This window comes from Lytechinus variegatus, chromosome 3 (genome assembly GCF_018143015.1).
Source record: "Lytechinus variegatus isolate NC3 chromosome 3, Lvar_3.0, whole genome shotgun sequence".
NCBI classification, from domain to species: Eukaryota; Metazoa; Echinodermata; class Echinoidea; order Temnopleuroida; family Toxopneustidae; genus Lytechinus; species Lytechinus variegatus.
In genome coordinates this window covers 66,800,438-66,815,594 of record NC_054742.1, presented here as the reverse complement: position 1 = coordinate 66,815,594, position 15,157 = coordinate 66,800,438, and the positions used below count along the sequence as shown (strand labels likewise).

General features: G+C 35.2%; 1 long non-coding RNA gene across 1 annotated transcript in view; it reads left to right on the top strand.

The window, feature by feature from the left end:
• LOC121411730 overlaps positions 1-15,157 on the top strand; it is a 23,724-nt gene extending 8,567 nt beyond the window's left edge. The window contains exon 2 of the long non-coding RNA XR_005969534.1: positions 15,047-15,157. This is a non-coding gene — a long non-coding RNA (uncharacterized LOC121411730). The remainder of the gene's footprint in view (positions 1-15,046) is intronic.

The following is a 15,157-nucleotide window of genomic DNA, read 5'->3' as shown; positions in this document are numbered from 1 at the left end:
TGCGAAATTCAGTGAAATTTGTGGTTCAAGCCTTCACGAACAACCTTGTATCCCTTTACTGTAGAGATGCCAACCCTCCCGATTTGATCGGGAGGCTCCCGAAAATTCATCCCAACTCCCGCCCTTACGATTACCATCCTTATCCTCCCGAAATTACGATTTTTTTGCATTGATCAATTTGGATTGGAAGGACATGTATCGTCTGCTAACTTTAGCATGTAGTAACTCCATTACGTTCGCTGCTACTAAATTCTGTGTGAAAAGTAGACAAATAAGGAGCAGCGAAAAGCTGGTGCATGTGATATGCCCGACGGGAATCCACTGTGCACCAGGCCGGTAGGCCCGGCTAGCTTCGCGAGGCGTGTGCGCTCGCGGCCACTGGATTTGTCGAGTCGTGCGGTGGAATATCGGTGTGTGATTTCGGCGTATTGATGGGTTGATATTGACACGAAATGGCGGAAAATCAACAAAAGAAGACCAAGAAATGGTCTCAGAGGTACTTAACGTTCGGGAGCAAACGGCACAGGCCTACGGACATTGCGATGGCAAGATCTTCGAGCTCCACTAGTACCCTGTTGTCTTTATTTCACCAAGCAAGGGACCAGCGCTGAGCTTTTCTTTACTGGATTTATAGTGGAACATAACCTGCCCATAGCCGATAGTGATAATGCATCCTTATTATTGTTGTTGAACAGGTACTTCTTTTGTCCCCTCATTTTTTATTTACATGTGAAAATGCATATTTGATATTTTTAATGTTAAAAAAGTGGGAACAGTGTTTATTTCAAAACATGTGAAATGCCCCAAAATAAGGGTCAGATTGCACCAGAGAGCATCTAGAAACCCAGAGCTTCCAGGGCCCTAAGGCTGGACCCCGGCCACAAGGGTCGAGCGCTCCGCGCTCGAGATGTGCGCTACGCGCACATAATTTGGTGGCGGTTGCAAATCCTCCCTAATTTGGATTTCCAAAAGTTGGCATCTCTGCTTTACTGTAATAACTGGCAAGAAAATTCTTTTAGAGAGCTAACTGTTTAATGTTTTCTAACATTGTTAGATTACAAACTGTACTTAAAGAAAACATTTGATAGTTTTTCCCTTTTTTTTTCATTTTCCTTTCTCGCTTACCCTCTTCCCATTGGTACTTTTTGTATTTTCTTGTATTGTTGAAATCTTAAGGCTCTGGTCATGAACCACAGTTACTCTAGTACATGTACATGTAGAGACGAGCAAACATGTACCGATATTTACTAAAATAAAAAAAAATCTGGATGTCATAATATTGTTTTTTTCAGAGAAATCTGCATCTTTGCAGAGCAATCAAATAATACAAATAGTGCACGTGTATGTAGTACAGTAGCTCTATTGTTTAGCTTCAAAATGAGATTGCAACTGGGATGATAGGGCAAGGGATTTACTGAAGTATACATACAAACTAACATTTTGAAAAGTGTATACTCCACCACCCTTTTGGTTACCAGCTCATGACATGCGACCATTTACCTTTATATATAAACGAAATGAACTCTACATGTATATCAAATCCAATCTTGACAAATAAGTAACTTTGCCTTAAAAATTTTCAGTCTAAAACTAAAATGATCAGATTCATCTTTTCCTGAAAAGACTAGATTTTTTTTTTCAAGAACACAAGATAAGGACTAATCTGTGCATATGTTAATCATTTTAGTTTTAATGTGCTTTTAAAAGTTTAGAGGCTTTATGGATATCTTTAATTTTCTTAATATTCAAAGCTTCCAACTAAATTGATATCAGGATGGACTTTCCTTTAAATCTCCATTAGCTTGAATTGTAAGATTGAAAGGAGATAACAGTAATCCAAAATGATAATCTCTGATCAAAGTGGTCAGGAAATCATCTGATAGTTTTGATATAAAGCAGATGTAAATAATAATCTGTTTGTAAGTAGGATGATATAAGCTGATATTTCTTCTGATCCCATCGTGTAGATTGTATTTAGGATTTCTCCCCCCCCCCCCCCCCCCGATTTCCTTCTCACTCTTTCTCATCTTGCCTTCTCTCCCTCTCTCTTTTCTCATTTCTCTCAATATGGTTCTTCAGTCTCTTCATAATGCTCATTCCAGTATGAACAAATTGTAATTAGCAGTGCTCATTGCAAGGCTCTACATGTATGCTTTCCACAAAGCCCTACACCCTTTCCACTGCTGATGCAGGTCAGGTCAACCTGTACAAATTCAGCTGCGCCAGCCAGCATATAGATTCTTCTAACAGACCCCAAAATATACATTCATTTACCCCCCCAACAAAAAAAAAAGAAATAAAAAATCAGCATTTAAAATAACAATTTTTTTCTTTCAATTAAAATTACAGTTTAGGTTTGGAAATTGGAACTATAAAATGTCTTGTAAACAGTCTTTAAATTTGAAAGCACTTTTCTAATTAAATAATGTTGAATCTTACATGATATTACATGTATATTAAACAAATTTGAGGCAGAAAAATTGCAATCAAGTTATATGCCGAACAAAACAATTTTACAGGACAATCTGTGATTTTATGTGTAGGAACCCTGGAATTGCCATTGATTTTGTGCATTAAAACATTGGCAAATTAAGAATAGGCCTATTATTTACATAAATAACACAAAACATATTACATTGAACATGTAGGTCTACATGTTCTTGTGTAACTCTTTCATATTTATTTTTTTTCCATGTTGCAAAAATGTATGTATGTATGCGAGATGAGATTTGTGTGACCTCTGATGATTTGATAAAGAATAAAGATATCAGCGTGAAGTTAATTTTTTTCTGAAAGATTTCTTTTATTGTCTCTTCTCAATCTTGTGTATTAAAGTAATTTTCCCAGGTCTTCCTTTGAAAAAAAAAGAAATCCTTTTTCTATCTATACCGAAAAATACTGGTATCTTTGCTTACCTTCAATTTCACAAGCTGTCTGTTTTTTCAGACTAGGCCATGATCTCAGCCAGAGAATACATGGGCAATAGCTGGCTGACATTTCAATAGCGGCTCATTTGCATGCATATTAAAAAGCTCTTTATGCAGCAGAAGGCTGCACTTCGCTCTCCAGCTCAGCCAGACGAGCTGCGGCACAGGGGTCAATAGTTCAGATGCACAGTAGAAGATAATGTGCATAAATGATGAGGCACGGAATTAATGCAGTTTGAATTGTGTTTCTTGCTCATTGCCTGTAAATGCAATCATATAGGAATGGCGTTTACTGTGTTCATGTATGTAAAATTTTCTCCTATTTGATGAATTACTTGTTCATATTTTTCCTGATTTAAAAAGAATTTCCTTTATTTGGAGATTTTTTAAAATGTGGTTTGTACCTTACCTTTTTCAAGTTATCTGAAAATATCATGGAGAGCAACTTTTCTCTATAGGGCCTTTTTGTATTCATAAATGATTTCCACACACCAAACATTTTTTTTTGTAAGGAAATTTGACTTTTCTTTGGTTTGATTTTTATTACTTCTTCCGCGGACTAAACTTAATTTGCTGCAATGATCGTTTTGAATTTGACATTAATAATTTAATCTTTTCAAGAAAATTCTTCAACCTCTTTGTGGTTTTCCTCATTTACATGTATATTTCAGACCCCAAATGTAGGGCAAGTCCAAGAAAAGGTCACCCTAGAAGGCAAAATTTCATCTTTAATTTAAGAAGTTATCTTTGGTGGGGTAAGAAAGCCCAAATGTTAAATTTTAAAATTTAATTAAGAAAAATCTGATAATATGCATATTTATGCTAATTTGGGGCACCTAATTTGCATAATTGGTAAAATGGGTGTTACGTATGGGACAATTATAAAAACTCATAGAAAATAAAAACAAAACTTGTGAGATTTAGTCATAGGTAGGACATGGACCCCCTAACATCTTATTACTTTTTGGGGAAAAAATGTGATGTCATCTAATTAATTATGCAAATTAGGTCTTGTCCAAGGATGGAATGTCCCATACGTAACATTTTGAGGATGTTTTTTTAAGTTATTTCTCATAATACAATACTTGCATTGTTGCATCTCTGGGAAGTTCTAATTTATAAAGTATGAAAATGTTATACCCCAAAAAGTTTCAAAAATAGAGTTTACTTTTTAATTAAAAGTTAATTAAAAAATTGTTACGTATGGGACAACATGTTACGTATGGGACATTTACACACAATGTCAATGGGGAGATTTGTGTACAAAGTGAATGGAGAAAAAAAATTCAAGAGTGCTCTAAAAAGTGATTATTTACCTTTTCTTTAGTTTTTAAAGACTGATTTGTTATGAATACTGATTAATGAAAACAATTGAAGTGAAAAAATTGTGAAAATGGAAAAATATGAATAAAATAAAAAACAATAGAAATACATAAGAAATTCATGAAACCATGAAAAACAAGGAAAAAAATTTTGAAATGGCTAATTTCCTTTTCAGTCATATCAAATATGTCTCAATAGAACATTTTAAAAGATAGAAACTCTTTTGTTATTTCCATATTTTAATTATTTCAATTTGTTGAATTATGGGGGAAATTGTGTACGTTCTCTATGGGGACAAAATGTCCCATACGTAACTGTCCCATACGTAACATGTCATTAATTTGTTTAATTAGAGTCTGTAATTAGAGGGATTTGGCTTATGACATGAAACTTGCCTAGATATACTAGAGTATTGTGACTTCTATCACACTAAGTTACAAGTTGTCAAATGAAATACTTTCAGAGAATTCTCAACTTGAAAAAATTGTTTTAAAAATTGTCTTTTTTCTGCGTCCCATACGTAACGGCCCATCTTTTCTCTCTAAAAGGTCAAGGTCGAGGTCATATGCCACCATTTTTTCCATGATTATTCTTCTCCTAGATGTCTACCATCATGAGGGTATTCAATCTAATCAAAGTCAATTAACACTATTTTTCAGGTCATTGAAGCCTCTGAAATGTCCCATACGTAACGCGCGCGAATTCTTGGACTTGCCCTGTAACTAACTATATGTAGTGTAAATACAGTGATGTACACTGTAGTAATAGAGTTCAGCACACTTTTTAAAAATTATTATTGCTACAGTACATGTAAAGTAAGACTATGCACTTTATACTGCAATGATTTCCAAAATGTATACAGGCTGAAGAATTCTGACATTGGTAACATATCTAGAGATTATAAACTAAAGAATAGAGCACAAAGCCATACTCTGGGAAAATGTATTTAAATAATTGGTTCCTCTAAAATGGAATTCAGTATATCTATCAAAAAGTAGAAAAAGTGATACCTTGCCATTTCTATTTTGTGTAAAAAATGGAATTCCTGAAAATGTTGTCTCTCTAGGTGGTTTCAGACCGCCTCGAAGTTCGCCAGTTCCAGGTATTCTGTGATCGGGAAATTTACCCCGATCAGAAAATACCAGGTATTTTGGTTATGTGAAAGCAAACTACGCGTAATTTCCCCGAAAGAAAATACCCGCTAAATAGTAGGTACTTGGCAAAATTACGAGAACTTTCGTGGGGATTTTTCCAAGGTCGCAGGTATTTTGGCGTTGTGAAAGCAAATTATGGGAACTTTTAGCCCAGCGTGTCGTTGGGCGCGGCGGCGTGGGTGGCTGCTGGGCTAGTGATTTTGAATCTCGCGCCTTGCCTGCTTATCAGACCACACTGCGCATGCTCGTAACTTCGGGAACTCATTCGAAGGATGTGTTTCGGGGCGGTGTGAATGCAGGAATAATTAACGGGTATTTTGTAGCCTTAAAAAATTCTCGTAATTTAACGGGGATTCTTGTGATCGAGGCGGTTTGAAACCACCTAATAGCAGCTACAGTCTGTACGAAGGAGAATAAATGATTTAATGATGTTACCCTGGGCAAAGACTACTGAAGTGTACTTCAGCCAAGGTTGGAAGATTTTGAGTTGCAATGATCGTGGAAGCGAACTTAATAAAAACTGAACTTCTTCTATAATACTAACAGTGCATAATTTTTCTTTTTCTTTTTCACTTTTGTTTTTAGGTTATACATGTAGGTTTCTTTTTGTTTTTCCCCCTCAAACCTGGAGTTTTCAGTCCCCAAATCCAGTTCACTTTTGTTTCCTGTGCCACAGCATACTGTAACAGAAGAAAGTTACAGGGGAAAAGTTCTTAAAAGCAAAAAAGAAAAATACAAGAGAAGAGGAAAACAAAAAGAAAATGAAAAAAGACAAGGAAAGTTGAAAAGAAATTAGAAAAAAAAGAGAAGAGAAGAGAAAAAGAATAAGGAAAGTAATTAAAGAAAAATGAATGGAAAAAAAGAAATAAAAAAATGAATGAAATATTGAAACGAAGGTTGAAAAGAGAAAAGAAAAAAGGATTTAAAAACGAAAGCAAAATGAAGGAGAAATAAAGAAAAGAAAAATAATTCAAAATATGAAAGGAGCTGCTAATTCCTTTTAACAAGCTCCAAAAAACTTGGCAAAATAGTTATATTTTACTGGTTTGCCAGCCAAACCAAACAAAGAATAACACCTACATCTCGATTAAACAAGATGTTCTGATGGAAAAAATCAATCATCAACATTAATTGAATGTGAAAAAAAGAGAAAAGAAATAGAAATCAGAAGTGCAGAATATGGTAATTATGACTGATTGCCAAACAAAATAAATTAAGAAGTATACATGTACAGTTCTGTAATACATTCACATTATTTAATTGGTGAAAGTGATGGAATTCTTACGCTATTATTATGTGCATGTTGCAACCTTTGTGAGGAAAAATCTGAAGAAAAAAAAAGAGCATCTAGAGGTTCATCCTTTCAAGCAACAAACCAGCAGCCTTTATTGTGCCAGCTCAAGTCCTCAACTACTCACATCTAGCCAGCATAATGCAATATTTTGAGCTATGTAGTCTCGTAATATATTTTAATGATAACACACTAATAATATTCACCACTCTCAATATCTTCATACCACACATTGCCAAGTAGCAAAACAAGTACAGGTACTTTCAAAAAATATTTTAGTTTCTCTGTATTATTGATGGCTATCTCTTTTTTTAATGTTTTTTGAGGGGGGGAGGTGTATTAAAGGGAAAGTTCACCCTGAAGAAAATTTTGTTGTAAAAATAGCAGGAAAAAAAATGAAAAAAAAATTATGGTGAAGGGTTTAAGGAAAATCCATTAAAGATTAAAGAAAGTTATTAGAATTCAAAATTTTGGATTTGTGACGTCATAAATGAGCAGCTGCCCCATACATACATGTACAATGTATGTTATGTAATTTAAAATGCATAAATTTTGATTTTGTAATGGTTCTTGATGACTTATTTTTTATTCTTTTTACAAACGAGTGTGACATAATTTGTCTATTGATATAATGAAGGTACAGTAAAAACCATTTTCAATTTTCTGAGAAAATGATCTTTTGATTTTTTTTAATATATAATGTGTAGGAAGGCTGCTCGCATATGACATCATGAATCAAATGAAAAAAAAATATAACTTTTTTATTCTTTGATGGATTTTTCTGGAACCTTTGGCAATACTTTTAAATTATTTTTCTGCTATTTTTACCATAATTATTTTGTCAGGGTGAACTTGCCATTGAATTACACACAGTCAATGGGAGACCATACAGCGTTGGTCAGTTCACTCTCCACTTAAGTTGAAAAATTTCATAGAAAAAAGTTTATTTTTTATAGGCACATTGAAAGGGCAACTGAGCAGTTTAAAGGACAAGTCCACCCCAACAAAAACTTGATTTGAATGAAAAGAGAAAAATTCAACAAGCATATCACTGAAAATTTCTTCAAAATTGGATGTTAAATAAGAAAGTTGTCACATTTTAATATTTCGCTTCATTTCACCAAACAGTTATATGCACATCTCGGTCGGTATGCAAATGAGACAACTGATGACATCACTATTTATTTTGTATTTTATTATATGAAATATTTTAATTTTCTCGTCATTGTCATGTGAAATGAAGTCTCATTCCTCCCTGAAAACTGGGAATTCCAATATTTCAACATTTTGTGCTTCAGGCAAGGAGGTCCTAATCATCAAATTCGTAAAATTGATATATTGCATAATTCAAACAATAAAAAAATAAAAGAAATAGTGAGTGAGTAACATCATTGACTCTCTCATTTGGATGTAACTGGCTCGTTCATATAACTATTTTGTTAGAAATAAGCGAAACTTTGAAATGTCATAACTTTCTTTTTTTACATCCGATTTTGATGAAATTTTCAGCATTGTGCTTGTCTGATTTTTCTCTATTGATTCAAATCAACATTTTTCTGAGGTGGACTTGATCTTTAAGAAAGAAGGTGAGACGAAGTTACACCTGGGAAGGGTTTCATGAAAAGTTTCAACAGTGATTTTCACTTGCAAATTTGATCTAAACCAATGAGGTGCAAGGATTTTAGTAGTTTGTAACAGTTGTATATGAAAATCTGTATACTAAATGAAATGCTCCCCTAAACTTGGAGGGTCACATCCGCTTATTTTATTTTATAGGCACATTGAAAGAGGCAACTGAGCAGTTGTGAAAGAAGGTGAGATGAATGAAGTTACACCTGGGAAGGGTTTCATGAAAAGTTTCAACAGTGATTTTCACTTTCAAATTTGATCTGAACCAATGTGGTGCAAGGATTTCAGTAGCTTGTAACAGTTGTCTCTGAAAATCTCTATTCATTTCATGGAATGCTCCCCTGAACTCCGCCCTGAACTTGGAGGGTCACATCCGCTGATTTTACAGGGTTGCAGAGTGTGCTTCCTGTTGATAATCTACAACACTTCAGGGGCTGTCAAATGCCCTCTAGTTGTCGTGGTAACACACCCACAAAACACCGAGACACATAATAAACTTCAAAAGGAAAATGAACGGAATTTCTCGCAGGATGTGACATACTTTTGTCACCCTGTTATGTATACGATGAACTTTGATAGTTTGACTTGCATTTCATAGTATGGAACAGTGGTCATAAGCAAGTAGTAAACAAGTTTTTTATAAGCAAAGAAAGCAGGAACGTTGTTTTTCTACAGATGGGTCCAAAGAATCATCTCAGTCTTTTTTATAATTTTCCTTATGACCTTGTTCCAAATAGAAAAAAAAGATGGTTGATCTCTCATTCATTAGACATGTTTTGTCTACAAAGAGTTTGTCTATTATAGTACCATTAAGTCAAATTGCCATTTAGCAGATAATACCATATGTAGTATCTTATTTCTAGTTTGAAAAGTTGAGATGTTGAATTGTTTATAAATCAATTATTTACACAGTACAAAATAATTAATTAGGAGACAAATTGGAACTGAAAGTATGAAACCATGTGGACATTTCCCTAAGTTTTGACTAGAAACAAAGCGGGTATTAGGCCAAATGGTAATGATAATATACACCAAATTGATTAGTCTCCATAAATATGTGTTTAGCCCATGTGTTATTATACTCTCCAATACCCTTTTTAGACAGGCTAAAATTTCCTTAACCCCGTACTATTGGTGGGGCTAAATGGCAATTTAGCCCCACCTATAGTACGGGGTTAAGCTTAGCCCACTTTCGTTTTACACAGCGTTTTTGCAAAGTGGGCTAACCCCACCTAGAGTACGGGATTATTTGGCCCTGCAAAAAAGCAGGGTTATCCCACCAATTGCGGTGCTAAGAGCAATAGTACGGGGTTAAGATCGCATGTGTAAAACGAAAGTGGGCTAAGCTTAAATAGTACGGGGTTAAGGAAATTGCGAGTGAAGCACCTGTACTACGAATGATCGACAAAAACCACTAGTCCGGGGTTAGCGAGTTTCGTGTGTGAAAAGGAAAAAAAATAGTACGGGGTTAAGGATAGTACGGGGTGAGCGATAGTCCGGGGTTAAGAAAATCCTGTGTAAAAAGGGCATTAGAAGTAGACACACTGTTACTACAAGGCTCGACATTAGCGGTGGCCCGGGGCCACCAAAAATTCATCTCGGGCAACCATTATTGAAAAATGTTAAGTTTTGGTGGCCCGAATCGGGCAACCAATAATTTTCAAAGTAGCGCAATTTTTCTCCCCGATTTTGCATGCATTTATCAACTTTCTACAGTTCAAATTGCAAGTCAATTCGTAATGCGCCTTTTTTGTTAATCTACACACAAATACACACACACACAGATTGCACAGTCATGACAGTATGTAGGCCTACCGCTAGCATACAGTAACTATTATTCAGCCGGCCGTGCCGGCTGTCTGGCTGAGCTTTGCATGCGTGAAACCACTGCAGCTGGCTGTGCACTAGCAGACTATTCAGACTCAGGGAGCTGCGATGCGAAATGTTACTGCTAAGAAATCTTCCCCAGAACTTTGAAAATCTACGTCAAAGTCACATTTTACACCAATGAAATGCCCTTCTACTGTCCATATTACTGAAACCTGATAATTTGCAAGCATTAAAAAGGAGGAATTATGACCTCTCTTTTGACTAAAAAAGACCGATTTCCAAATGCATTAATACACATAGGTGAGTACATCACAGTCCCACATGTGCATTTGTATGTATGTTGATATTTGGTTTATTTTCGAAGCTGTCTTGAATAGACAGCTTCTTTCTTTCTCGTTTATAAATGACTTCTTAAACCACTCTTAAGGAAGTAAATACTTTGGGAAGGCATTTTATTGATATGAAATGTGAATTTTTTCCATCATTTTGTCAAATATAGGGAAGGAATATTCTCACTGTTTTTTCCAGATAACTTGCCGTTTTCTTATTTTTTTCTGTCATTTTTTTTACAGTGATTAAACCATTTATACCCCTTCCCATTGAATATGCCTGATTAAAGAACATGCTTCTACTGAATAATAATAATTTCCCCATTTTTTCTGATAATTTTGTCTTATTCATTTTTCTTACATTTTCTTTTTTTTCTCAATTTTTTTTCCTGTTCTTTGTTTTTTCTTACTTCATTTTTTTGTCTTATTTCACTTATTCATTTTTACAATTGTTTTTTTTTTCAATATACTAATCTAAAAATTATTTTTGTTCATTTCCCCCTTTTATACATTGTTCTAATTCTGCAGCATATTTTCTGTGATTTTCTCCTGCTATAATATGCTGGAAAAGAGAAAATAAACTGTATTTGGGGCCTGCATAATCTAGGTTTTACGATCAAAAAGGAAGGAAAAATCATTGTTTTGTAAATCAATCTGAGTTTGCTATATGCACTATTTATTTACTTTACCATTATGAGTGTGTGTCTATACGGAGATTAAAAGTCCACACAACCTGGGAGCAACACAATTCTTTTATTCTCTTTCAATCATTTCATATTCACAATGATACATTGTAGAACAATTTATATATTACCACAAAATAAGCATAGTAAAATAACAGCAAGCACGATTTACATACAAGATGTACAAAGAATAGTGGTACGTGGTAGTGACTGCAGAATATTTCAGTTTGTTTTATTCATTTTTAATTAATGTTTTTCTTTATATTTTTCGGGCCACCAAACTTTACTAATGGGCCACCAAAAAAAAATTATTTGAAGGTTTTGGTGGCCCGAATGGGCCACCACCAAAAAAAGTTAATGTGGACCCTTGGTTAATAGACCATATTCATAAGTGGAAAGGGAATACATCATATGTAATTCAGTATACAGTGCATCCCAGAAAAAAGAAAACCAGGTTTCCCACATCTTTTTCCTTCAAAGGCTAATTAATTCTGATATTTCATGTGCATCATCATACAGTTCAGTTATTCCTCCACATTTGGTACCTTATGAGTGACAAACACTTAACGCATTAATGAGCAAGACGAGTTTGAAATTTTAATGTCAAAATCGGGTTGTACAGATAAATTTGACGAGATTGGTCCGTGATACGACAACCGTGGCTATTCGACGATAGACGTATTAGCATTTCTTTTGTATTCTTTTTTAAATTCTTTCACTGGTCCCTGAAATGAGTCGATTTAGACTTTTAGGTGAGTCTCTGCGCAAATTGTTTCTGATATGCCTCAGTATTTATCATTTGTAATCTGCTATCCATGGGTGAATGATCTGCTAAGTTGTTGGTCTCAAATTAAAGATGAGATTCCACTCTTACCATAACTATCAAATTCATCTTAAAAAATATGTTTAATAATAATTGTGAAATTTATCTCTGAAAACTGGTTTCCTTTTTGTGGGACGCACTGTATATTCAAATACAGTAGAGTATGGTGCATTTTCAGAGAACTTGAAATTTTGGTCTCCGAGTCCTAATTTGTTGTGTGGGATGACAGGGATTACAGTTCATGAAAGAAGTAGTTGGTGGTTTTTGTCTCACCTGCGAAGCAAAGTGAGACTATAGGCGCCGCTTTTCCGACGGCGGCAGCGACGGCGGTGGCGACGACGGCGGCGGCGGCGTCAACATCAAATCTTAACCTGAGGTTAAGTTTTTGAAATGACGTCATAACTTAGAAAGTATATGGACCTGGTTAATAAAACTTGGCCATAAGGTTAATCAAGTATTACTGAACATCCTATTAGAGTTTCATGTCACATGACCAAGGTCAAAGGTCATTTAGGGTCAATGAACTTAGACCATGTTGGAGGAATCAACATCGAAATCTTAACCCAAGGTTAAGTTTTTGAAATGTCATCATAACTTAGAAAATATATGGACCTAGTTCATGAAACTTGGACATAAGGTTAATCAAGTATCACTGAACATCCTACATGAGGTTCACGTCACATGACCAAGGTCAAAGGTCATTTAGGGTCAATGAACTTTGGCCAAATTGGGGATATCTGTTGATTTCCCCTCATAACTTTGAAAGTTTATGGATCTGATTCATGAAACTTGGACATAATAGTAATCAAGCATCACTGAAAATTTTGTGCAAGTTTGAGGTCTCATGTTTAAGGTCAAAGGTCATTTAGGGTCAATGAACTTTGCCGAATCTGGGGTATCTGTTGAATTACCATCATAACTTTGATAGTTTATTGGTCTAGTTCATTAAACTTGGACATTAGAGTAATCAAGTATCACTGAACATCCTGTGCGCGTTTCAGGTCACATGACCAAGGTCAAAGGTCAATGAACTTTGGCCGAATTGGGTGTATCTGTTGAATTACCATCATAACTTTGAAAGTTTATGGATCTGATTCATGAAACTTGTACATAAGAGTATTCAAGTATCACTGAACATCCTGTTCGAGTTTCAGGTCACATGATCAAGGTCAAAGGTCATGTAAGGTTAATGAACTTTGGCCATGTTGGGGTTTTTTGTTGAATAACCATCATATCTCTGTAAGTTTATTGGTCTAGTTCATAAAAAGTGGACATAAGAGTAACCATGTATCACTGAACATCTTGTGCGAGTTAGAGTAGTATTCAAAGTCAGCACTGCTGCTATATTGAACCGCGTGATGCAGGTGAGACGGCCAGAGGCATTCCACTTGTCATTGACTATTTGTTATAAGCTACTGAAATCCCTGCATCTGATTGGCCCAGAGTGAATAAGTCAATGAAAATCACTGAAAAGATGCTTTGTGAAACACCACTCCTCTGATATTGTGGAATAAAATCAAGTCTGTAATGGATGTAAAATGAGTCATGTGACAAGAGTTGCAATCACAGAGAAAGGGATTCCAGATGACGATGGCTGCATGATTCATGGGTCACAGACCCCGCTACATCCTCTGTCAAAAGAATACCCAGGGACTTTGTTGAGTTACAAGAGTACATGAATTACAGCCAATTCTAGATGAAATTTTAAACAAAGGCATTTCGAATTATGAGAGTTGAATCTTATTAATGCCCTTTTGACCTTTTGGGAACATCCTATTCTCCTTTCACTACCCAAAAGGGAATTCTCCCCCCCCCCCCATCTCCCTTTGAAAAAATTCCCCCAACAATATCAGGACACATGAAATTCAGTGATGTTGTACATGTACTAGCTGGTATTGAGAAAAGCTTAATTACATGTACTTGTGATAATATAAGGGCAGTCATTAAAGCTTCACTACATAATTTGATCATTTTGGTGGGTTTTTTTTTCTTCTTAAAATCACCAGCGCCTTTTTAGAACGTATATGATTTCCAGCTTTGATTATTGCATGCCTCGGTACCCTGTATTTCTATTTATTTTTCTATATTTCTAAATGTTTGTTTTTACATAGGAAATGTTTTGAAATCCAAGAAATACAAAACTACACTCATGCACAGCTGGACTAAGCTGCTTGAATAGCAATTTTGCTCATCTCCCTGTATAAAAATGCATTTCATTGCATGCAGGAAGTATTAATATCTACATGTATGTATATATAAATGCTATAAATAACCAGGAATTATATATTGCTATTATATGTAGTATCGTGTGTGTACTGACTATAATGTGTGACACGTTCCTCACTGTGTGTATGTGTCGTATGCATAATTGATAATCCTACGTTGTGCACATGACCAGCATCAGGAAGCTAGAGGGTGACCTTTGGAAATGTCAGATGTCATTCTCGTTGCCGAGCTAAGAGCAGCGCGTACTGTGAACTCGTTAAGCTGGGGAAAGGGCCTTGGTTTAACATGGCTGCAAATAGAAAGTGAAATGAAATATGGCTACATGTACATGTATATCTGTGTTCTCAAAGCTTTCAAGTGCATACTGGTGAATAACAAATGTGGTTGTCTTATTTTTCTGGGAAGTGATGTTTCCTTTTCAAGTGCTTTATGGGAAGAAATATTGGAAATTAAAAAGATTTAAAGTGTGCAGAGTCATTGCAATATGATAGTGAAAATCAAATTTTGAGTTATGATTAGCTTGTAATATTCAATTAGGTGATTCTAATGATCATTATTATCCATGTTCATCTTTCCGATATTAATGCACAGCCAATTGAAATAACAGTTCATTTTTTAAATGCAATATTAGATATTGAGGGACCTTAATTACATTGAACTCACTTTCAGAGTGGTAGTGCAATCCTTCCAACATGCTTTAGCATTGGCCAAAAAAAAGATGATCCTTTATTGAATCATTGGATACACAAAGCAAAATCTATGCAGACAGAAGCTTATAAATTATACAAATGCTTGTTTAAACTCTATATTTTTCATGATTGATTTTTACAGTGAAGACACTGAAGGAGACGGGGAAGAGACGAGACTTGTGTTACCATGGAAACAGTACAAGTTCACGAGGTTGAGAGTGGGCAGGAAATAACATGTACGTCAGACCATACC